Consider the following 25692-nt stretch of genomic DNA (forward strand, 5'->3'; position numbering starts at 1 on the left):
ATCTGGATTCTAATCCTGTAAAATTCTGTCCACCAATGTAATTCACCAATAAGGTTCTCTCATAGTTATTGTTGTCGTTTCAACCACCATATCAACTACAGAAAAAGTATACAACTAATACAATCTTTAAGAACCAAAATGTATCTTCACATTAAAATAATAATAATAATAATAATAATAATAATAATAATAATAATACCCGGTAATAAAGATTAAAATACAGTGGTACCTCAGTTTAAGTATACAGTTGGTTCCGGAAGTCAGTACTTAACCTGAAGCGTACTTAACCTGAAGCGAACTTTCCCATTGAAAGTAATGGAAAGTGGATTAATCCGTTCCAGACGGGTCCACGGAGTACTCAACCTGAAGTGTACTTAACCCAAAGTATGAGTGTAATGGGTTCTGGAAGTCGTACTTAACCTGAAGCGTACTTAACCTGAAGCGAACTTTCCCATTGAAAGTAATGGAAAGTGGATTAATCCGTTCCAGACGGGTCCACGGAGTACTCAACCTGAAGCATACTTAACCCGAAGTATGAGTGTAATGGGTTCTGGAAGTCGTACTTAACCTGAAGCGTACTTAACCTGAAGCGAACTTTCCCACTGAAAGTAATGGAAAGTGGATTAATCCGTTCCAGACAGGTCCACGGAATACTTAAACTGAAAGTACTCAAACCGAAGCGTACTTAAACCTAGGTATGACTGTATTAAAATTCAAAAGGTTGAAGGAACTAATCCAGGGGTCAGGTCAGCAAATGTTTTCAGCAGGGGGCCAGTCCACTGTCCCTCAGATGGTGTGGGGGGGGAGATTTTTTTTGGGGGGGTGAACGAATTCCTATGCCCCACAAATAACCCAGAGATTCATTTTAAATAAAAGCACACATTCTACTCATGAAAAAACACTAGGCAGGCACCACAAATTACTCAGAGATGCATTTTAAATAAAAGGACACATTCTACTCATGTAAAAACACGCTGATTCCTGGACCGTCCAGGGGCCAGATTTAGAAGGCGATTAGGCCAGATCTGGCCCCCGGACCTTAGTTTGCCTACCCTTGAACTAATCCATTACAAATAAATTGCCACATTAAATCTTTGCAATTCACCATATTAAGCTCAGTAAAATTTCATATTCTCCAACATAAAGAAAAGACATTGCCCGTTGACAATAAGAGCTCCTGTTGCCCCATGTGGCAGAAATCCTAACGCAACCGTTGTGCAATGTGACCCTTCCCTAATGACTTAAAGTTTCTGGCTGTTCTCAAAATCTGTGGGGACAGCTGGCATGGACAGCGCTTGAGCCCCGAGTAGCTGCACAGCAACATAATCTGTGCATGTGTACCCCAAAGTAAGTTTCATTGAGAGCAGCTCCCAGGTTAGGTGTGTATAGGGGGTTGCAGCCTGAGTCACCTAGCCACAGTTTTGTTTCCTGGTTAGGTCACCTGTGCTTTTTTTTACCCATTACATTCTCCAAGGAGCTCAAGGTCATGCAGTTTTGTGTCTCTCCGTTTTGTCCTCACGATCTTGTGCATTAGGTTAGGCTGAAAGATAGTGACTGGCCCATGGACTTCATGTCTGAGCCAGGATTTGAACCCTGGTCACCCAGGACTTAGTCTTAGCCTCTTAACCACTGTGCCACACTGGCTGTCCTTGAAAGCTGTCTCCATAGCATCTTTGATCTTTTCTATGAAGCCAGATTTTTGTTGTATAAACACATTTTGAGCCAGTCCTTTCTTCACTTGAAGAACCATGTGTTTGAGCAAAGTGGAGGCACCAAAAAGCAACAGCAAGTGAGCCAGGAAGTGTAAGATGTCTTGAAGATGTAATGGATAGCGTGATATCTTTTCCTGTTTGGTCTGTTCTGAAAAGTGAAATTGCTGCACATAGGCCAGACCCTTATCAAGATGGTCCAAATTTGACAGGGGGTGGAGCCAGTCAGTCTGATGATATGGTAGCTCAGTGTCCCCGAACTTGGGTTTCCAGCTGTTTTTGGACTAGAGTTTCCACCATCCCTGACCACTGGTCCTGCTAGTTAGGAATGATGGGAGTTGTAGTCCAAAAACAGCTGGAGACCCAAGTTTGGAAAACCCTGTGGTAGCCTTTGGCTTTACCATCCATAAGCTGAAAGGTAGTACAGTGCTACCTTGGTTCTCAAACGCCTTGGTTCTCAAACTCTGAAAACCCGGAAGTAAGTGTTCCAGTTTTCGAACAATTTTTGGAAGCCGAACGTCCAGTGTGGTTGTCGGCTATTGTTTCCGGGGCACCCGCACCAATCAGAAGCTGTGCCTTGGTTTTCGAACATTTTGGAAGTCAAACGGACTTCCGAATTGGATTAAGTTTGGCACATTTGTTTTGTTTTTGAGGCTTTTTCAGTTAATTTGTTTTTGTGACTGTGTGGAACCCAGTTCAGCTACTGATTGATTGATTGATTGATTGTGACTGCAGAGATGGATAAAAAAACCCCATCCAAACAATGATTATCATCGGTGCAGGGAAGAAGAAGAAAAAATAAATTTTCATTTTTATCATCTACAATACTGTCTTATTTGCGTGTTCAGACCCAGAAATCTCCCCCTAAATAAATTCACACATGACTCAAATTTTGGTTTGGTTTTTGGCAGAATTTAGGCCACAACTTTATTGTTACAGAAAGTGAGTGGTTGCATAGGCTCTGGTTTGACTAGCTCCCTGCAACCTTGCAAGTAGCACTGACCCAGGGCACCAACGTAGGTCAGCCAAGGGTGAACATCTGATAGGTGGAAAGCCGGGAACAGGCTATGTCCGCCACCTAGATGTCCCCTTGGACTCAGGCACAGGCACAACCCCCTCACAGGGGTTGATCAAACCATTTGAGTTCCTGGATTCCTTTAACGGAATACCCTTCACATAGGGATGGCAAGAGCGTTCTCCCACCCCTATCTATCACCTGAACCAGTGCCTATCCGCAGCCTTACAAGTTGTGACGATTTGCTACGTGGCAGGCGAAACCCAAATAGCACCAGCCAATCAGTCAAGTGGGGAAAATTCCTGCTGTGCCCCTGTCACAACGACAGATGACACACAGTGGCATAGCAAGGTCAAGCGCAACAAAGCCCTGAAAGTAGGGAGAGGTGGGCGGGTGTTCCGAACGCACGCACTGAAAGAGGAAGCTCTGGGTCACGTGCATGGGTATATATAGGTCCCTCGATCCGTTTGGACTGCACCCCATTGGCCAGATTGAACCCAACATCGAGGGACCTACCAGTCGGGTGTTGTGGCTGACCAATTTTACCCACCCACAACACAGGGTGTTGGTTTCCAGGTCTCACTGCAACATGTGCCCTCTTTGAGGGAGGACCTGATTTATTTTATAGTACAGTACATTGATTATTGCTTTCATTTTATGGATCAATGGTCTCGTTGTTGTTTGTTGTTTAGTCATGTCCGACTCTTCGTGACCCCATGGACCAGAGCACGCCAGGCACTCCTGCCTTCCACTGCCTCCCGCAGTTTGGTCAGACTCATGTTGGTAGCTTCGAGAACACTGTCCAACCATCTCGTCCTCTGTCGTCCCCTTCTCCTAGTGCCCTCCATCTTTCCCAGCATCAGGGTCTTTTCCAGGGAGTCTTCTCTTCTCATGCCCAAAACTGCAAAACCTGAGAGCATAGAACAAAGTTTTTGCCTGATGCTTGAAAGAAAATAATTGGGGCAAGCAAGCGACTGCAGGGAGGGGCGTTGCACAAATGGGGGCATCGCAACAACTGAAGAAAGGCCCTCCCACTGTTTTTTTACTTGTTTCACCTCCAGCAAAGAGGAAATGGAGAGAAGCACCTGATGACCTACAAGCAGGGGTAAGCTGGTAAGGGAGGGGGCACTCGCTCAGGACTTCAGTTCTTCTAGTTATTTGAGAGCGTTGCCCATTGAATGCAGAAGGAAATGAGCATAGGTCTGAGCTGGATGCTGGGAAAGAATAGCATATACTGAAATAGTCCCTGCAAGTGTAAGAGTTCTGCTTATATTTTGATTCGCTTTGGTGGTTTGCTTTTTAAAAAAACAACAACAAATGTGCTTGCCTGGGATATCTGTTGCATCCATCCCGATAGCATCCCACGGTCTTGTAACTTTAGAAGTTGTTTTGGCATCGATGCCAGTGAGAACTCTGTAACATTTCTATCTTGAGAACAAGTGCCAGCGGTGTTTAGATTTTGGAAACATGCCCATTGAGTGAAGCCAAGTAACCGTACGTGGACGAGGGCCGATTGGAGGAAGAACAGAGAGTCTGGCAGAAAGGGACGTGATTCTGCCAAGCTCTTACGCCAGCTAAGTGAATGCGAGTGGGGGGATTTTTTGATTTTTTTTTAAACCCATCGTGGTTAACTATTTTATCCGCTCTCAATAAGTCCAAGATGCTGCAGTAGGGATAAATTACTACCTTGCTCAACTCTCCAGCAAAGTGGGAGGGCAAATGCACTTTAGACAAATCACTAGAAGCTCGAGTGGCATCGTATAGATTCTTAGGGACTGTTCTTTAGAAAAATAAGAGCTGGTTGATGGGGCTACCTCACACGCACACAGTGCAGCCTCTTTCTTCCCAAACCGTTTGAGCAAATGTGCCAGAAGCATGATAATGCTTTTGAAAAGGAAAATATAAGAGCAATGAATGAGGTCCCATTAATCCTCTAGGTGAGCTAGAAGCATCAACCCGACATGCAATTATTTCCTAGGGGTACAGTCCTGACATCATTTGCATGAACTGCAGTTCAGTGAGAATGGGGTAGGGGAAAATACACCAACCCTAGACAGTGAGGAAGGAGGATTCTAGCGACAAGGAAGCATTTGCTGTGCTGCTTTGTACATTTCACTGCATTTCGCCTCCACCCTCCTCAGAGTCTTGAGCCATTTTCAGATTGATGGTTCATGAGCTGGGCAGACCCTGGACTCGGCTACATTAGTCAAAATACAATGTTATAAATGCATTGTAACACTGTGACACCAGAGGGCGCTGTAGAGCTGAAATCTCAACTCAATTATATTTTCAATTGGGAGCTTTACAACAGGTTTTTTTGCAGAGTGTTTTTTATAGCTGTGTAGGTTCACTGATAGAGCTACCCATCACACACCTGTGGATTATTTTCTGTGCAAAGCACAAGTATCCTATTTAATTATATTTCAGTTTATTTTCTGTTTGACTTAGGGTATCACCTTGGTTTTTTAAAAAGCTAGTTTTGTTAACGTAGCAGAAGGCCTAACATATCCACCTCTGAGGTATGTGAAATATGATATGCAGGTATGTTAAATACCGTTGAATCAGCTTCCACACACAGCATGTGTGGGGAATATTTGAGCCACTTTGGTTTGTGAAAACAGGCACCTTAGTTACCAAGGTCAGCTGCCGTTTGCTAAAACTGGTTATATTTGATCATATTGTGTCCAGTATTTAAAGTAAAATAATTCAGGACTTATCTGGATAAGCAGATTGTGAAATCCACAAATATGACATCAGCAAATGAAGTGCACATTTCATTTCCAAATATCTGCCTGGATGCAGGCAAATCAGCTAAAAAGACACTGATGCAATTTGTGCATATTTGCCTGCAGTATGGTTGGAACACAATGCAGCAAGGCATGAACACAATGGAACGAACTTCTAAGTAGACATAAAGAAGATTGTGCTCCTGGTTTGCAATATTACAAATTCAATTTTTAATATATGAACTTAAATTAGCTTTGATGCAGCTCACTCACACAAACTCCACTTAGCTTAGCTTGGCTTTGCTTAGCATTTCATTTCACCACAGAATCTCCCACACATACATTGTGCGCATGAGCACGTGGGCACACATGCACGGTCTGGTATTTGTCACAATATATGCAAATATCATTGTCTGCCACCCTGATTTGGGAGGTGGATGAATACTTTGGCCCTGTTCAAAGGGCCTTCTCGGTCGGTGGCTACTCCCAGACTCTGGAACTCCCTCCCTGGAGAAGCCAGACTGGCTCCTTCCTTGTCCTTCCATTATCAGGTGAAGACTTTCTTCTTCCAACAGGCTTTTGGGGGAACTTACTGCTTTTAATGAAAGGGCCAATGCTGTGCTGTTTTTATTGCAATAATTTGTACGTTTCCAATAGATTTTTATTTATGTATATAGTTTCAATTCCATTAATGTTTAATTGTTTTTCTTTAATTATTGTATTCCCCCCCCCCAATGTTTTCTTGTTTTTATCTGTAAGCTGGCTTGAGTCCCGTTATGGAAAAATGCAGGGTATAAACAATAAAATAAAATAGTTCAGACACAATGCTAAACCGTGTTTTAGCATTACGGAAATGAAACCTGTTGAAACCTAGGCCTCATGTGTTTCCCTTTAGCTCACCGGCAGTCCAGTCGCCACCAGAGGTACAGAGTAACTAGGCTGGGATAGCCAGCTTGGTGTCCTCTGAACATTACTGAACCACAGTTGCCGTCAGCCCTGACAGTTGGCTTTTGCTGCCTGAGGGTGATGGGAGCTGAAGCCTGGCAGCATCTCAAGGGCCACAGGTTTCAAACGGTTGCCATACAACACACACCTCAGGGTACAACAACACCTGCTGTGCACTACAGTGGCCACCCCTAAACTTGCCATTAAAGCTGAGTAGGAGGTCGAGGTCACCAGCAGCCTGAGTACTGCTATAATTAGGCCTATTTCTCAGGGAGGTGGTAACTCTATGGCCAGGCCAAGCCAATGTGAACAAGTAGCGTCTCAACGTGACTGAAGGTTTCTTCTTCACTCACCTCTCAGAGTGTTTGTTGTGGGGGAGGAAGGGAAAGGAGATTGTTAGCCCCTTTGAGACTCCTTAGGGTAGTGATAAAGTGGGATATCAAATCCAAACTACTACTACTACTCTTCTTCTTCTTCTTCTTCTTCTTCTTCTTCTTCTTCTTCTTCTTCTTCTTCTTCTTCCTCTTCTTCCTCTTCTTCCTCTTCTTCCTCTTCTTCCTCTTCTTCTTCCTCCTCCTCCTCCTCCTCCTCCTCCTCCTCCTCCTCCTCTTCTTAACATACATCTACATAGAAAATTAGATGTTAGGGTCAAGGGTTCTAGCCTAGCTTTCTCTCTGTCATTTTTCTATATGTAGAAGTGGTTGGCTGGCTGGCTTTCCCATAGGAGAATATTCCATCTTCCGGGCTGCCGTCTGCAGCAGGGCAGCGGAGACACGGATTTATTGCTTCTGAAAGAAAAGGGCTTAAGAGCCCTTTTTGAAACAGGTCTGTCAACCAGCCTTCTGTGGGGTTTATGGGATTGTGGAGCTAATGTCGACCCTTTGAACAGCACTAAACTAAGAGGAGGCCAAGTGCAGAATTTTGCAGCCACCGTTGATGAATACAAGGTCACACACTTTTTAAAAAAGGGATTCATTCCAGATTGTAGGATTGCTGCAGGTTATATGAGATGGATTGCTGGCTGATTATTCATGTATTCATATTTGGAATTGGCTAACGGAATTTAATAGAGTACAAGAGTGTAAAAGCTCTTTTCAAGTACAAGAGTGTAAAAACTCTTTTATGGTGAGTTTATATGCCTCATATATGCCGTGTTGGTCTGTTGTAGTCGAAACAAAATTAAATAAATAAAATTCTTCCAGTAGCACCTTAGAGACCAACCAAGTTTGTCATTGGTTAGAGTTTTCGTGTGCATGCTACAGGTATCTGAAGAAGTGTGCATGCACATGACAGCTCATACCAATGACAAACTTAGTTGGTCTCTAAGGTGCTACTGGAAGGATTTTTTTTAAAAAAAAATTTTTTAAATTTTTGTTTCATTCTTTTTTATTCACCGTGCTTCTCACATTGTACTACAACCCCCACTACATTGTGGCACTTCACTATGAGAAGTCTGGCATTTGCATTTTTGCAAGGGATCATGGAACGTACTGTAGCATCTGCTGCTGTTACTGCTGCTGCTGCTGCTGGTGGTGGTGGTTCTTTGGCTCCACGCTTTAAGAAGTTAACACACTGCATGAAAGCAAAAAAGAAAAGAAAATCAGATTAAAGAAAAGCAAGTTTCAGGGTTGTTCACATTATTCAATATAAAGGCATACGTTTGTACTGTGATCTTCTTACTGTTCTTTCTTCAGGAGCGTCAAGACCCCTTCAAGTTGCCAACAGCACCATTTATCTATTGCACATGGTCTTATTGGAAACCTGCCCAGTCCTGACATTTCTCAGCTATTTGTAAATGTACTCCCCCCCCCCTCCTGCTTTTTTTGGAATGCAACAGTTAATAAATAAAACTAAGCATCATTGGCAGGAAACTTACTGTGGCAATGACTGTGTCACTCCTGCTCAATCTCTCTTTGCTCTGTCCAGAAAAGATAAAGTATTTCCAAATATAATCTTGTAACATGTTTAATCTTTTGGATTGCCTTCTCAATCGCTGTGATTTTTAATTTGCTTTTAATAGAAACGTCTGATAATTATTGCCCATTTTCTCTGGGATTCTATTTCATACAGTAACTCAGTGCAGAAATCCAATGCTCATAGTTCGCCGTAGACCACGTGGAGATATGTGCCCATTACTGGTATAATAGCAAAACTCCAGGGAGCTCTCTTTTACAAGCCAGCTCAGTTTTTAAGACGTGAAACTCTTCACTTTAGAGACAGACTTGAGGGGACGGGTCAGGCTCATTTACACTATCAATATATCTGCCCTGTTCACATATACAGTAGTTTGTGTGTGTAGAGGTAGCCTTTCCATCAGGTGTGCTTCACCTTTGGCTCTCCATATGTTGTTGGCTTCCAGACAGAAGCATCCCTGGCCATTGGTGAGGCTGGCTGGGGCTGATGGGAAATGTCATTCCACAACACCCAACGGCCCACAGGTTACCACCCCCTGCTATACATGAGCAGGAATGCAGGGGAAAGTAAGCAAAACCCATCCCCTCCCCAATGTAACCACACTGTACTCCATTACGGAATTTTCTCTCCCGATTGGTCCATGTCTGGGGGAAGAAGTATTTCCTAAAAGGCAACCTAAGCCATTAACTATATAATTGTGACTGGAATTGGGCTGGGATGAAGTTGGTTTTAAACCATGGAGCACAGCAAAGGAAAAGTAGGGGAGGCGGTGGGTTTGATTTCCTTCCCCTCTGCTCTGTTTTTCATTTAAACTTTTTCATTTAAACAAGGCAGACACATAAATCAACTGCCCCATCATATCTAGTTTAGCTCTGAAAACTGAGGATTTGACTCCTAGATTGGGAACAGCGTTGTATAGCGTTGGGATAGAGAATTGGGTATCAGTGTGGGGTACCCAGGTTTACACCCTCACTTTGCTTACCTGTCTCTCGGAGTGGAAGTACACTGAGACCAGAAAACAAGGGCCTGGGACTCCCAGGCTGCAGGATAGTGTTAGAATATAGGCAATATTTTTAATGGAGAAGTGGTTATAAAAACATAATAAAACATCAAACATTAATAGTAACAATCTGATCCAATATAAAAAGTCACAATAACTTTAAAATAAACAACTTATGTCAAACAATGCAACATTCAACACTCCATCTCCATTTCAGATACACACATTCCAAGCTGGGATTTCAAATGCACATTCGTTTGCGTCAGGAAAACATTCACTGGCAGCATTCATTGTTCCATACCCACACACAACATTTGGTATGACCATCCATTTCAATGCTGGTGGCAGTTTTTCTGTGGCTTTTAGCACCCACTTGCTGAACTGAAATCACGGGAAATCCGCAGGAAAGGGCTGCTCTCGCCCCACGTGTCCTCCACATGCTGCTGCCCTTGGCGCTCCGGGCAAACCTGGGCTGCACCGGCACCGCTCCTGCCACCCACTCTCAACGCGGGTAGGTGGCGTCAGGGCGCAGCGGTCGCGTGGCAGAGCGAGTCCTGCAAAGCCAGCAGCGCTCCCCATCATGCCAGCGCCCCCTCCATTTTGGCGCCCTAGGCAACTGCCTAGTTCACCTTAATGGATGCGCTGGCCCTGGCTGAGCTGATACCCATTTTATTAATTCCCCAAGTTCTAGGATTTTAATCGGTTGGAGTTTGATCATGGTGATTTGTAACTCTTTTTCACATTTCTTTTTAGTTTTGGGGGGGTGATCCAGACAGAGCTGTGAAAAAGCAAGAAGAAAGTGCAGTGCGTAGTTAAACTGTGGAACTCACTTCCACAGGAAAAAGTGTGTGGCTTGGATAGCTTTGAAAGAAGGGTGTGGCTTGGATGGCTACTAGCTGTGATGGCTATACTCTGGCTTCTCAGTTAATGTTCTGCTGCAACTGGGCATGGTGCTATATTATCCCCTAATTTCTGCATTGATAGGTTTTTAAATCTTCCCTGTATAGATCTGTTAGCAGCTGATCAAGCATTAGTTTTTATTATCATGCATTGATTGGCTGTTCCCATGTAGTATATCCAGTCCTGTGTAGTCTCAGAAGAAGAAAGCCTCCTTTTGACCTTGTTCTCTGCCGCTTTGCATCGCAGCCTGGATGGCCTGGCCTTTTTCACTCCACCCAGATCATCTCTCATCTCTCATTCAGATTTCACCATCCATTAACCCTTCTGCTGCAGCTAAGCATTTAATCACCTTGAGGACGTTTGCTGTTCAAGTTGTGTTCGAGTTAATTTATGTGAAAGTGTGGACTGGAGGTGAGGTTTTTCTCCCTTTTAAAAATCGCAATAGCATACAATAAAATACTAATAAATATAATGACTATATTAAAAATGTCAAATACACAATAGTAAAATATGTTTCTATTCACATGTTAGTTCATTACATAAGATCTCAATTCATTAAAGTCATTTTAAAGTTAGATTAATAATACTAAATAGATATTAAATAGATCCATTTCAGATATTATTAAATATCCATCACAACCTGGTCACAGTACAGGAAGGAGAGGAACGACTTTGTTACATCATAAAACACACAATCTATTCCTGTTCATGAGATTACTAGGCCTTTTTCACATATTGGGTCACTAAGTCCCAGCTATTTATAACTTCAGTAAATCTTTCTATCTCCAAGCATAGCAGTTAACTTTATAATACTGAATTGATCCCAGAGTCTCCTTAATAAATCCAGCTTACTAGGTTTGCAAGTACCTTTCCAAAATTTTGCATATAAAATTCCAGCCGTGGTTATGACATACAGCACTAGAATTGGGTGAATAGGCACTATACATTCTTTTAAGTTTATTTTTTAAAATGACGATATGGTGGAATCTCATATCAAAGGATTTCTCTGTGGATGTTGGCAGGCATGAACCAAAATGTGCCCCTCCATAAGGATGACGTGTCCCTTATCCTTACTGAAGAATGCACTAGCATTATTTTGTCACCTCTTTTTCCAATTTTGTGGGCCATCGTAATATGGGTAGCTTTATCATTAGTAACGATTGGGAAGGAAGGTCAGTCAGAGAGAGCCAGTGTGGTGTAGTGGTTAAGAGCGGTAGACTCATAATCTGGTGAATCGGGTTCGCTTCCCCGTTCGCTTCCCCATGCAGCTGCTGGGTGACCTTTTTGCTAGTCACACTTCTCTGAAGTCTCTCAGCCTCACTCACCTCACAGAGTGTTTGTTGTGGGGGAGGAAGGGAAAGGAGAATGTTAACTCAAATCCAAACTCTTCTCTTCTTCTTTTAAGAACATCTAAAACTCCTCAGGTACATTTTACGGACATAAAAAGAGCCTGCTGGATCAGGCCAATGGCCCATCGAGTCCAGCATCCTGTTCTCAAAGTGGCCAACCAGATGCCTTGTGGGAAATCTGCAGGCAGGATTCAAGCCCTCTCCCCTCCTGTGGTTTTCCAGCAACTGGTACCCAGAAACCTTGCTGCCTCCAACTGTGAAGGCAGAGCATTGCCACCATCGCTAATGCGTTGCTCTCATATTAAATATAGAACACGTGCAAACTGGGCATAGACCTGTGCTTAATTTATGAGACTGCATCATCCAGCACTGAGTGTATGAAGGAGCCACTAAGAGATAAAACGCCTCTGACACAGCCTTCACATCGTCAGGCCTCACCTCACACACAGGACGTTTTGATGCAGGTAGATCACAAGTTCAGCTCTGAGTCACTGAGAGAGGAGACACGGAGTGATGCTGATATCTGGGTGCCACACCCACAGAGATGTTTCTGGCCCCTGCCCTGTATAGCTTTTGCTGTATGCTGAAGACGCACTTCTGGACCCTGAGGTAAATATATTTTAGAGCCCACCTTACCCTTCTGATTGTATATTGCTTTAATTTATCTTAATATATATATATTTCCAACCCACCCTAACACCTTATGGTGAAGGGTGGGAAATAGCAGCAGCAGCAACAACAACAACAATTTATCATTTATACCCCACCCATCGGGCTGGGTTTCCCCAGCCACTCTGGGTGGCTTCCAACAGAATATTAAAATATAATAATCTATTAAACATTAAAAGCTTCTCTAAACAGGGCTGCCTTCAGATGTCTTCTAAAAGTCTGGTAGTTGTTTTTCTCTTTAACATCTGATGGGAGGGCATTCCACAGGGCGGGTGCCACTACCAAGAAGGCCCTCTGCCTGGTTCCCTGTAACTTCGCTTCTCACAACAAGGGAACCGCCAGAAGGCCCTCGGGGCTGGACCTGGGTTGAACGATTGGGGAAAGAAATGTATTCAAAAAACAAATAAACAATAGAAGTGCAAACAGCACTTATGCACCGTCATAGAAAACTTTAGGATTTTCCTCCAAGACCGTACTGCATCCCAGCTGAACCTCACCTACCAAAGCCAAACAGGTTTTGACAGTGCGTTCACAGGCCTAGGTCCCAATGTCTTCAGTACAGGACACAGTGCTCACACCAGTAAATTTGAGCTAGATTCATAGAATTGCAGAAGGCGTCATGCATGAGGGTCATCTAGTCCAACCCCCTGCAGTGCAGGAATCATTCTGCCCAACGTAGGACTCGAACCCGTGACCCTGAGATTAAGGGTCTCACGTTGTACCAACTGAATTCTCTTGCTAAATAGTTGCGCAAGGGGGAGCCAGCGCAATTAATCCTGCTGGTGCAACAGGGATTCCTCCTCTCCTCTCCCCGTTGCCCCTCTAAATGGGTTTGGGGGGAGACGGTTGGGAGAACCCCCATAGCAGTGGAAGGAGAGGGAAGCAGAAATACTTGCACTGGCGGAGCTATTTGCTCAGCGCTTCTTTGAATTCCATCCTGTGTTTAGGATTGCAGACTCCGGAGCCTGCCTGTTGCATTCTTTTTCAGCAGTGGATTGGTTTCCTGAATGTAAACTGCAGTCTATACCAGGGGGCCGGTCCACTGTCCCTCAGTCCTTGGGGGGCGACTATATATTTTTTGGGGGGGGGGAATTAACGAATTCCTATGCCCCACAAATAACCCAGAGATGCATTTTAAATAAAAGGGCACATTCTACTCATGTAAAAACATGTTGATTCCTGGACTGTCTGAGGGCCAGATTTAGAAGGCGAGTGGGCTGGATCTGGCTTTAGTTTGCCTACCCATGGTCTATACATATCCCCTGTAGTGACTGAACACATGGCTTGCTGCTGCTGCTGCTGCTGCTGCTTTAGTTCCCCCGCTCCTGCAGATCTTGTGTGTGGAAGGAAGCAGGTACAATTGCTGGAAGGCACATTAAAACCTCTTTTGTGTGCGGTGTGGTCCATTCATATTTTCTTAATCTGTGCAGGAGGGGAAAGAGGAGTTCCCAGGCATGCCAACCGCAAGCCAGAAAAGCCTGCCTGTTTTCCTATCTCCCTGCCACTGTTGCTCCCTTGGCACCGCAGTCAGCACCTGCTCTCCCACTGCCCAGACACACAGGCTGCTATTACCTGCACCCCTGCCTTTGCCCCTGCTGCATGCTCTCCACTGCCACAGCCCTTCCACCGCCCCCCTGCCCCGGTGGGCTTCCTTTAAAAAAATATTTTACACCCTTCTTCAAACCTCCAGCTTTCTCTAAGCACCTCAATACCCTCTCTTCTCTCTTCTCAGCAGCCTCATTTTTTGGCTGCAATCCCGTCAGCACTCGCCAATTGCATTTGCTATTAGAAGGAATGATTGCGGCTGGTCAGAGCCTGGGGTAGGATGGCTAGCTGTTAAACAGAATTGACTGGAATAAAAGTACCAGCGTAATGCCATTTTCTCATCTCCTCTGCCACACGTCTCTTGATTACCTACTGCTGTAAATTATTACTTCTGTGAGAAGCTATTAAAACCTGGCAAAGTCTCGCTCGGCAAAGATTTGGGATGGCAGTCAGAGTGGATTATGGCCCTGTTTCTCAATATATGTCCCATGTGATTTAAAGGGGAGCTGAATTGCTGGGATTAACGCCGCGTGAAACCTATTGTTCTTAATTCAAGATAAGGCATGACTTAATTCTGCAGTTTCCCTTTTTTATCACTTTTGCTTGGTGGGAGCCAGAAAATAAAACCAGAGCCAATAGCTTATCAATGAGCTTTCGGTGCTTTTCCTCGGTGTTGTTGATGATCGTAGAATCATAGATCAGAGTTGAAAGGGACCCTGAGGATCATCTAGTCCAACCTGCAATGTGGGAATATGTAGCTGTCCCTTCTGGGGATCGAACTTGCAGCCTTGGTGTTCACAGCACCACACTCTAAGCAACTGAGCTATCATGCTTCCTTCTTATCATAAAGCCACACAAATTTATTAGGGAATGCCAGCATGGCTATGTGATGAATTGTACAGTATTGCCAAACCTTTGAACTCTGCGCAGTGCTTTTAGGATTGTGGCACAATGCAATGCTAAAGATGCACAACTGTAATGCAAGTTGGAATGCATTCTTCGTATTAACTCTAAAACTAGGTGTAAATTGACCTATACTGCAGTTGCTTAACTGTTGTCTACTTAGGAAGCTATTGGAAGAGACGATTTGCACAATATACGAACATCATTCAGTAACACTACTATGGATTAGATCAGCTGTATTGCCAAACCATGTTTTTTGCTGACCATCGTTTAGGCAACAAACCATAGTTCGTGTTCCAAACATATAGACAAACCATGGATTGTGTGGTCTCCCCTTTCTTTCCTCGAGAACTCCAGGAGGCCACCCAAACAGCATGAAAATAAATGTCCCAGTCCATGGCTGATTGGTTCAGGTGGAATTACAAACCAACTATGGTTTGCAAACTGGTGCCAAACTAATTTCTGATCCTGGTTTGACAGCTACTCAAAGATCGTTTCTCAGATGTTGCTGGTTTAGCCATCGAAACAAACCATGGTTTGGCATTGCATCAGAGTCATCTCATTGACTTCGTGACAGATTTGGCTAAACATGGAAATCTGCATCAATTGGCAAGCATTTGGCTATGACTACTCTGCTTTGTTTGTTTGTTTGTTTGCTTCATATGCATCCCACCTTTCTTCCGCAATGGAACTCAAGTTATCTTACATGGGGTTCCCAGGTAAGTTATCTTACATGGGGTACCCATCCAGCCACTGACCAAAGCCACACCTGCTTAACTTCAGCAAGATAGAAACATCACTTTAGTCTGAGAGTATGTCTTTTTTGTGATGTTTGATCTGTGGTGGTTGATACTCCCATAGAAGAAATCATCACTTGATGTTCTATTATCACTAAGCGAGTCTCTGCGTGACAACTGCATTTACAGATAAGGCTAAAATGGCTAATCCAGTGAGTTCATGGCTGACACTGGAGTGGGGGACTTGCAGAGCTACCCGTGTTTATATTTCATTGTTGCTTTGCAGTTGCAGGAAATTGTTAGATGTGCTTGCTAAATATTACTTCATGGTCTGGTCCAGGGTCGTTTAGGCTGCAGTGCTATACTATACATGCTTACCAGGAAGTCGGACGCATTGAACAAGCATGCCTAGGATGGCACTGAAAATAATCTAACATTCAGTGTCATTTTGTTGTTGTTTAGTCGTTTAGTCGTGTCCGACTCTTCGTGACCCTATGGACCATAGCACGCCAGGCACTCCTGTCTTCCACTGCCTCCCGCAGTTTGGTCAAACTCATGTTCGTAGCTTCGAGAACACTGTCCAACCATCTCGTCCTCTGTCGTCCCCTTCTCCTAGTGCCCTCCATCTTTCCCAACATCAAGGTCTTTTCCAAGGATTCTTCTCTTCTCATGAGGTGGCCAAAGTATTGGAGCCTCAGCTTCACGATCTGTCCTTCCAGTGAGCACTCAGGGCTGATTTCCTTAAGAATGGATAGGTTTGATCTTCTTGCAGTCCATGGGACTCTCAAGAGTCTCCTCCAGCACCATAATTCAAAAGCATCAATTCTTCGGCGATCAGCCTTCTTTATGGTCCAGCTCTCACTTCCATACATCACTACTGGGAAAACCATAGCTTTAACTATACGGACCTTTGTAGGCAAGGTGATGTCTCTGCTTTTTAACATGCTGTCTAGGTTTGTCATTGCTTTTCTCCCAAGAAGCAGGCGTCTTTTAATTTCGTGACTGCTGTCACCATCTGCAGTGATCAAGGAGCCCAAGAAAGTAAAATCTCTCACTGCCTCCATTTCTTCTCCTTCTATTTGCCAGGAGGTGATGGGACCAGTGGCCATGATCTTGGTTTTTTTGATGTTGAGCTTCAGACCATATTTTGCGCTCTCCTCTTTCACCCTCATTAAAAGGTTCTTTAATTCCTCCTCGCTTTCTGCCATCAAGGTTGTGTCATCTGCATATCTGAGGTTGTTGATATTTCTTCCGGCAATCTTAATTCCGGCTTGGGATTCATCTAGTCCAGCCTTTCGCATGATGAATTCTGCATATAAGTTAAATAAGCAGGGAGACAATATACATCCTTGTCGTACTCCTTTCCCAATTTTGAACCAATCAGTTGTTCCATATCCAGTTCTAACTGTAGCTTCTTGTCCCACATAGAGATTTCTCAGGAGACAGATGAGGTGATCAGGCACTCCCATTTCTTTAAGAACTTGCCATAGTTTGCTGTGGTCGACACAGTCAAAGGCTTTTGCATAGTCAATGAAGCAGAAGTAGACGTTTTTCTGGAACTCTCTAGCTTTCTCCATAATCCAGCGCATGTTTGCTATTTGGTCTCTGGTTCCTCTGCCCCTTCGAAATCCAGCTTGCACTTCTGGGAGTTCTCGGTCCACATACTGCCTAAGCCTGCCTTGTAGAATTTTAAGCATAACCTTGCTAGCGTGTGAAATGAGCGCAATTGTGCGGTAGTTGGAGCATTCTTTGGCACTGCCCTTCTTTGGAATTGGGATGTAGACTGATCTTCTCCAATCCTCTGGCCATTGCTGAGTTTTCCAAACTTGCTGGCATATTGGGTATAGCACCTTAACAGCATCATCTTTTAAAATTTTAAATAGTTCAGCTGGAATATCATCACTTCCACTGGCCTTGTTATTAGCAATGCTTTCTAAGGCCCATTTGACTTCACTCTCCAAGATGTCTGGCTCAAGGTCAGCAACCACACTACCTGAGGTGTACGAGACCTCCATATCTTTCTGGTATAATTCCTCTGTGTATTCTTGCCACCTCTTCTTGATGTCTTCTGCTTCTGTTAGGTCCTTACCACTTTTGTCCTTTATTATGGTAATCTTTGTACGAAATGTTCCTTTCATATCTCCAATTTTCTTGAACAGATCTCTGGTTTTCCCCATTCTATTGTTTTCCTCTATTTCTTTGCATTGCTCATTTAAGAAGACCCTCTTGTCTCTCCTTGCTATTTTTTGGAAATCTGCATTCAGTTTCCTGTATCTTTCCCTATCTCCCTTGCATTTTGCTTGCCTCCTCTCCTCCGCTATTTGTAAGGCCTCGTTGGACAGCCATTTTGCTTTCTTGCATTTCCTTTTCCTTGGGATGGTTTTCGTTGCTGCCTCCTGTATAATGTTACGAGCCTCCATCCATAGTTCTTCAGGCACTCTGTCCACCAAATCTAAATCCTTAAACTTGTTCCTCACTTCCACTGTGTATTCATAAGGGATTTGATTTAGATTGTATCTTACTGGCCCAGTGGTTTTTCCTACTTTCTTCAGTTTAAGCTGGAATTTTGCTATAAGAAGCTGATGATCTGAGTTACAGTCAGCTCCAGGTCTTGTTTTTGCTGACTGTATAGAGCTTCTCCATCTTTGGCTGCAGAGAATATAATCAATCTGATTTCGATGCTGTCCATTTGGTGATATCCATGTGTAGAGTCATCTCTTGTGTTGTTGGGAAAGAGTGTTTGTGATGACCAGCTTGTTCTCTTGACAGAACTCTATTAGCCTTTGCCCTGCTTCATTTTGAACTCTAAGGCCAAACTTGCCAGTTGTTCCTTTTATCTCTTGATTCCCTACTTTAGCATTCCAATCCCCTGTAATGAGAAGAACATCCTTCTTTGGTGTCATTTCTAGAAGGTGTTGTAAGTCTTCATAGAACTGGTCAATTTCACTTTCTTCAGCACCGGTAGTTGGTGCATAAACTTGGATTACTGTGATGTTAAAAGGTCTGCCTTGGATTCGTAACGAGATCATTCTGTCATTTTTGAGATTGCATCCCATTACAGCTTTTGCCACTCTTTTGTTGACTATGAGGGCCACTCCATTTCTTCTACGGGATTCTTGCCCACAGTAGTAGATATGATAGTCACCCGAACTGAATTCACCCATTCCCTTCCATTTTAGTTCACTGATGCCCAGGATGTCAATATTTATTCTTGCCATCTCATTTTTCACCACATCCAGCTTACCATTATCCATGGTTCTTACATTCCAGGTTCCTATGCAATATTTTTCTTTACAGCATCGGACTTTCCTTTCGCTTCCAGGCATATCCGCAACTGAGCGTCCTTTCGGCTTTGGCCCAGCCGCTTCATCAGCTCTGAATCTACTTGTACTTGTCCTCCGCTCTTCCTCAGTAGCATGTTGGACGCCTTCCGACCTGAGGGGCTCATCTTCCAGTGTCATAACTTTTATATGCCTGTTGTCTTTGTCCATAGAGTTTTCTTGGCAGGGATACTGGAGTGGCTTGCCAATTCCTTCTCTAGGTGGATCACGTTTGGTCAAAACATAACTTCTCTAAGTTATTTAAGCCCCTTCGCCACGACAAGGCAGTGATCCATGAAGGGGTCAGTGTCATTTATTGTAAAGCAATTGTGTTAATGCTCACAGCTGAGAAAGAAAGGCTGAGTGTGTGCTTGTAATGTGTGTCCCAACGAAGGAACTGGAAACGGAAAGAAAACAAAAGGACAGATTTGTCAGAGATGTTATAAATTTTCAGTTGACATTGAATGCGTCCTTTTTTATTTACAAACTCCTGGGGCATAGTTGCAAAGGACGAACCTGCGCATAACTTTCCCCCACTTTCTTTCATTTTTCAAAAAACGCAAAAAACATGCTTAAACTAGTAAAATTGTAGTTTTGCATATTCTGCCCCCTGGTGCATAGCTGATGCAAAACATGCCACCTCTTGTGCTCTGCCATCCTTTGTCCCTGGTTAGGGCTCCACTTCGTTAGAGCGTCTCCCTAATTACTATGAACAGAAGTCCCAGACTGTTTACCAGCGATTGTTTGCCCATCTGCCTTCTTCATCAAAGACCGTTCCTTCTTTTTCATTTTCTTCCACTTCCCCCGCCCCCTTCTACTGGTGTCTGGAGTCTTTTCCCCTCTCCCTTTTTTCCTATCATATACTCTGCATGCTTTGGTAGAAATAATCCTGAGATTCCTCGTGGCAGGCAATTTGGACATATGAGCTTCAGGCCACTTCTGCCGTTCTATTACTATGGACCATTTAGGCAGAGGAAATGACCACCTCAAAACAGACACGTATCAAATATTCGGCCCCATTTCTTACTCAGCTACAAATTTGCCATTAACTCTAGAGAGTGGAAGTTTACAGCCCTGTTCCAGGGTGGAACTTATTTTATCTTGGCATATCCGTTTCATTTGTTTTATTCGTGTTTTTACAATTTATATGCATTTTAGCCCCCATAAGGACCCTTTCCTCCTGATTTCCCTGTAGATTGAATTTTACATCATTTGAAGCAGTTATTTCTACAGTCCTGTTATACACACAGTGAAACAACCCCATTTTCTAGATTCCTTCCTAGTTTTAGATCTGTGCTGAATGGTGTCAGCAGAGACCTTTCTGCAGACTTTATCATGAAGGGATTGTGTTTCCAATGGGCTGGGGTGGCTAATGCTAATTTAGTTTGTATTTGGCTTCCATTTAAAGGACATTGGTTCTTCTGTGAGCTTCTGCAATGGCAATTAATTTCATATACGGTGACAGTTGTAGGTAAATTCCCATCATAGAATAGTGAGCTGGTGAAGTAGTTTGCAGGTTGAAATTTGGCTGAGGAGGCCTGCCTTCACATTCCCTGATCAGACACGGTGGCATGGCTGCAATCCTGTGCATAGTTAGATTCCATTGAACTCAGCGTTGCTTATTTCTGAATTCATGGGTACAACCTGTAAAACACGCTGAGATTTTAACAGCAGCTCTTCCCTTAGCTGCAATGCAACCTTTAGGTATTAATTCAAAACGCAAACAACCTTGCAAGGAAGTGTTAACGTTTAAGGTGCTAGTGTGAACTAGGAATCCTATCAAAAACAGTATCCCACCTCTGCTTTATTTTTCCCCCTCATTCTTGATGCTAATTATCACTTCGTTCACTTGGCAGAGCAAAGATGGTCCATCAGTTCCCTTAGTGCTACGTGCTGCATCCCTCTGCCACTATATCTCATATTGGTATCAAAGGGTTTCCCAAACTTCAGGGGCAGCTTAGTAAGGCAGTGGTGGGAAGGGCGAGACTGGTGAAATCTGGATGCCCAGAATTGTGCAAAAGTCAGTGCTTTCCACCAGCTGCAAAGCCACCATTGAATACAGCCCAGAATATGCTCTTTCAAGCTACCCATGAGCATTATGTGACAGCCTGGCCACATCAATGTCGTGAGAACACAAACAGAAACATTTGGTGATGTTCCCCATTAATTCCTTGGAATGCCACTTGCTCATGAGCAACACGAAGCTCATTCCCACAACTTGCAAAAATGTGTTTTCTGCAAGTGCCTTCACTATTGGATACAGTCCTCAGCCTTCAACAACCTGGTACTCTCCAGATCATGGGTCAGCAAACTTTTTCAGACCTTGTGGGGGGGGCGGACTATATTTTGGGGGGGAAAGATGAATGAATTCCTATGCCCCACAAATAACCCAGAAATGCATTTTAAATAAAAGCACACATTCTACTCATGTAAAAACACGCTGATTCCCGGACTGTCCACGGGCCAGATTTAGAAGGCGATTGGGCCGGATCCAGTCCCCAGGCCTTAGTTTGCCTACCCATGCTCCAGATGTTTTGAACTACAACTTCTATGCACATGGTAGCTGGGAATGCTGGGAGTTGTAGTTCAAAGCATTTAGACGGCACCATGTTGAAAAAGGTTGTTCTGCTGAACGGAATTTATGTGCCCTTGACATTTTTTTCTTCTCCTTACAGGAAGATGGATACAGGAAAAGATGGGAGGAAGGAGTGAGAAGGGTGAAGAAGTGTTCATGTAATAATGGAAGGCTGAAAACCATTGCAGTGAGGGTCAAGTAGAGAGGAGGCTGTTCTCTGAGATAAAGGTAGGAATCAGCACAAAAGTTTCCCCTACTCCAGTGATGGGCAACCTTTTGAGCTTGGTGTGTCAAAATTCACCAAAAAACTGAGCATAACTCAGGTGGTGTGTCACTTCGAGAGAAAAAAATCATAATTTTGCGATATTTATAGTTTAAATAACAAAAATGTATAATTGTAATATATAACTGTATATTAATATACAGTATATAAACCAAAAACTAATTATTTAACCAAACCAAACCAAAAAACCCTTATTTATCACAAAGTGCCCAGAGTTGTTGAGCTTTTTGAGGGGAGCTGATGACCAAAGTTTTGGAGGTTTTTTTTTGGAGGGGGTGAAAAAGTTGCTTTGCTTTTTTTGGGGGGGATGCCCCAAAGCTGCTGCGCTTTTTTTGGGGGGGGAAAGAGAACAGAAATAAATGACGAATAATACCTTCGCTGGAACTAACACGCAGCACCGACATAGTCTGCCAAAGCGCCAAAAAAACCAGCACAGAACAGGTTAAAAAATGAATGCTGTTACACCCAATCATGGTTTGCCAAAGCGCCAGAAAAAAGCAGCACAGAAGGGGTTAAAAAACCAATCTCTGGCTACCAGCAGCAACAACAACAGCAACAACAAAAAAGAATCTGGGTTTTAACAGTGGAGACAAGCTGTAGGAGGAGTGGGAGAACAAATGGGGGAAAAACAACAACAACAGCGTGAATGGGCCGATGGGGCGCATGCCAGCAGTGAGGGCTCTGCATGTCACGTCTGACACGCGTGTCATAGGTCCGCCTCACTGCCCTACTCGGTCTGCTGGCTGTTGTAGATTATCACCCCTGGAATATACGGATGTCGAGCAAAGGTTCCAAAACCCATTTTAACTTCAAATTAAAATTATTGTTTGACTGAGCTGGTGTTGAGCAAAGAATAAGGGACACTGATATATCTGCATCATACACATCTCTCTTCCACATCCTTGCACCTCTCTGGCCACGTCCATTCTGCACTGCTGGTCCCAGGGAAGAAACAACACATTATGCATAGGTCAATGATTTCTCTTTTGGTCTTTCCCCTGCACAAACTGTGCAATGCAGACCTCAGTCTGGCGCAGAAGACCAATGCAGGAGATTAAGAGGCATTTGGTTGTTGTTTTTTCCTCCCAGTGATGGCAAAGAACCTGGGGGTAACAGGGGTGCAAGGAAAAAGGATCATTGGTGCTAGCTTTTTCATTTCAAATTGCATCCTTAAGCGGCTCTATTGCATTTTTCCCCCCAAAATCCAGAAGGAAAAAGAATTCCAGAACTACACCTAACGTACACATTCTGCTTTTCACCCTTGGAGACTCTCTGTAAAAATGTCAATCCTGCCCCACTCACCACAGATCTGGGTTCTTCTATTTTAATTGTGTGGCATGACCACCAGAGGGAGCACGAGGAACAGAATAGCTCCTCTGGTGGGCTGCTGTGCTTCTCACCTGCACGGAATGGAATGGAATGGGTCTTCAGTGGAATGGATTTAGCAGCATCTATGAGGCCATCTCATCTTGAAACCTGACCTTTCTAACTCTTACATGGAAGTTCATTCCGAAATTATTGAAAAGGAGAGTGACCACTGTCTGTATCCATTTTAGAGAACTTCCAGCCAACTTCATTCCTACATTTTTTAAATCTTAAAATAGGATCAAGGTAGTTTTTAAAAGTGTGTTACATACACCAGTCTTTAGGTCAGTTCACATCCTTTTCATTGTGCATTCATGATTATTTGTGCTTGATTGTGCATTCATGATTATTTGTGCTTGATGGTGGCATTAGGGCGGTTGAATGCAGTCTTGCTTTCAATACTGTTTGTGCCTGCAAAGGTTTCGGGGAAAGGCGCACTGCTTTGTTTCCAATGTCTCATAGTTTGCATGTCTCATAGTTTCCTGATAAAATCCTGTTACTTTTTATACTACAAGTGTTCTGTTTATTTTAATTGCTCCCTTTTTGTTGCATTAAAGTGCAAGACTGCCCCTCCAGACAGCAATAATGCAATAGCACTGGGGGATTATTGCAGAACAACTAATAAAGTAGAACAATGTGTCCTGTATGAATGCCCCATTATGGTGTCTGTGATATGTTGCAATGTATACTCACAGTCTGGAGGGGCCCTTAGTCATAAGAAGAGCCCTGCTGGATTAGACTGAAGGCCCATCTTGCTTTCATCCTTGTCTCACAGTGGCCAGCCGGATGCCTATGGAAGGTCTGCAAGCAGGATCTGAGTGCAGCGGTACTGTCCCTGCTTGTGATTCCCAGCAAGTGCTATTCACTGGAGGGAGTTATAGCTAGTAGCCATTGATAGCCAGGGGCGTAGGAAGATAGGGGCGGTGCGCCCTGAGCGACGCGATCCCAGGGGCGCCATCGCTGCTGCCCGCCCCGCCCCAAAAATGTGTGTCCCGCCCCTGTGCGCGACGCGTCCTGCCCCCAGAACGCGCGCCACGTCACTGGGGGCAGCACACCTGCTCTCCACCCCCAGTGACAGAGCATAAAGCTCCGCCGCTGATGATAGTGTTCCCTTTTGTGGACTAGATGAGCTTGTGGTCTGATCCAGCACAGCTCTTCTCATGTGCAGTCATACCTTGGTTTTTGAACAGCCTAGTTCTCGAGCATTTTGGCTCCTGAACGTTTGAAACCCAGAAGTGACTGTTTCGGTTTTCGAACGTTCTTTTGGAAGCCAAATGTTCAACAGGGCTTCTGCGGCTTCCGATTGGCTGCAGGAGCTTCCTGTAGCCAATCAGAAGCCGCACTTTGGTTTTTGAATGCTTTGGAAGTTGAACAGACTTCCATAACAGATTCCATTCGACTTCCAAGTTATGACTGTACTCAGAAGTAAACGTCACTCGGTTTGATGGGGCTACTATAAAATAAGCATACGGAGGATTAAAAATTATAACAGACCAATTCAGCTAATGCTCTGGAAAGCCACAAAGCCATTCCTTTCTTAAGCTAGTGTGTGATGTACACACACACACACACACACACACACACACACACACGGCTCAGGCTTACCATTTTGTTCTCAGACAGCTCAGAGAAAACCTTATCCCACTCTGAAAACTGTAGAACCAGGAAAAAATGAAGGGGGGTGGTGAATCCATTTGTATTTATAAAACAAGATACATCCAGCCGATAGAAAAAGCATTAAAAAGCTTTTTAAAGCTGCAGAAAATAAGGAGGAAACAAAACAAGGAGAATTAAAGATTTGTGATGGGATAGAAGAATGGGTTGGTGGGGGTGAGGTGTTGGGGTTGCCTGCTTGTGGTTGAAAAGAACACACACACACACACCAAAAAAGTCATCACTGGAACAATCATATACAGTATTGAAATACCGACTACTTGGAAATGAAACAGCTGGTATTAATGCATTCCATCTTGACAAACAAACGGCTGGAAAATTTGCTTCTGCAGTCTTCTCTGGACGTGCAGCACCATCAAGCACTATTCATTAGAGTTGGCATTATGCACATTATATCCCATATGCCAGAGAATAACTAAGCTGTTACCCACTTGCCACTAGGCAGCATCCCAAATGTCTTGTATGCTAGTGACAGGTGCCCTGCCTCTAATGGCAAAAACCATCCATTCTCATAATCTCAGTGGTGAGCTAAAAGGAACATAACTGCAAATCTTTGCAGCAAGTGCCACCAGGAGATACCTGGCCAGGTAACAGATGGCGTGATCCTGCAGTGTGATGTAGTGGAGGGCGGATGCATAATTCCACGATGGAGACATATCGATTGCATTCCAAATGGCAGAGCCTTACTACGGGAAATTGGGTTGTTCTTCATTTTATGTTCAGTCTGCTTTGTTTTCCTCTTCCTTGTCCTGTTCAGGGCACAGGGTAATAAAAATAAAATAAAATAAAGCCATGTATCATATTGCAGAACGTGGTCTACCTTGGGAAACCTATTCTTGACATCCTGAAGGCTATCAGAGACTTGTTCTGTGTTGTACCAATTATGGATAAAAAGTTGTAAAACAAACATAGGTAAATGAAAATATTCAACCATCTATTTAAGAGTTATTTTGACCATTTTTTGGGGGGGGGGGAAATACAGTAAGAATAAATGTATCATCATTAATAAGGCTCCAAATGGTTTGGCAACCCTGAGGCTAACGTAATACACGTGTAAGAGAGC

At 43.7% G+C, this 25692-nt stretch overlaps 1 protein-coding gene across 1 annotated transcript in view; it reads left to right on the forward strand.

Moving 5' to 3' along the window:
* Positions 1–25692, forward strand: part of FRMD4B (FERM domain containing 4B) — a 229029-nt gene that overhangs the window by 41554 nt on the left and 161783 nt on the right. The window contains exon 2 of the mRNA XM_035106673.3: positions 21408–21535. The gene's annotated coding sequence lies outside the window, so the exon portion shown is untranslated. The remainder of the gene's footprint in view (positions 1–21407; positions 21536–25692) is intronic.

This window comes from Zootoca vivipara, chromosome 2, assembly GCF_965207765.1.
Source record: "Zootoca vivipara chromosome 2, rZooViv2.hap1.1, whole genome shotgun sequence".
NCBI classification, from domain to species: domain Eukaryota; kingdom Metazoa; phylum Chordata; class Lepidosauria; order Squamata; family Lacertidae; genus Zootoca; species Zootoca vivipara.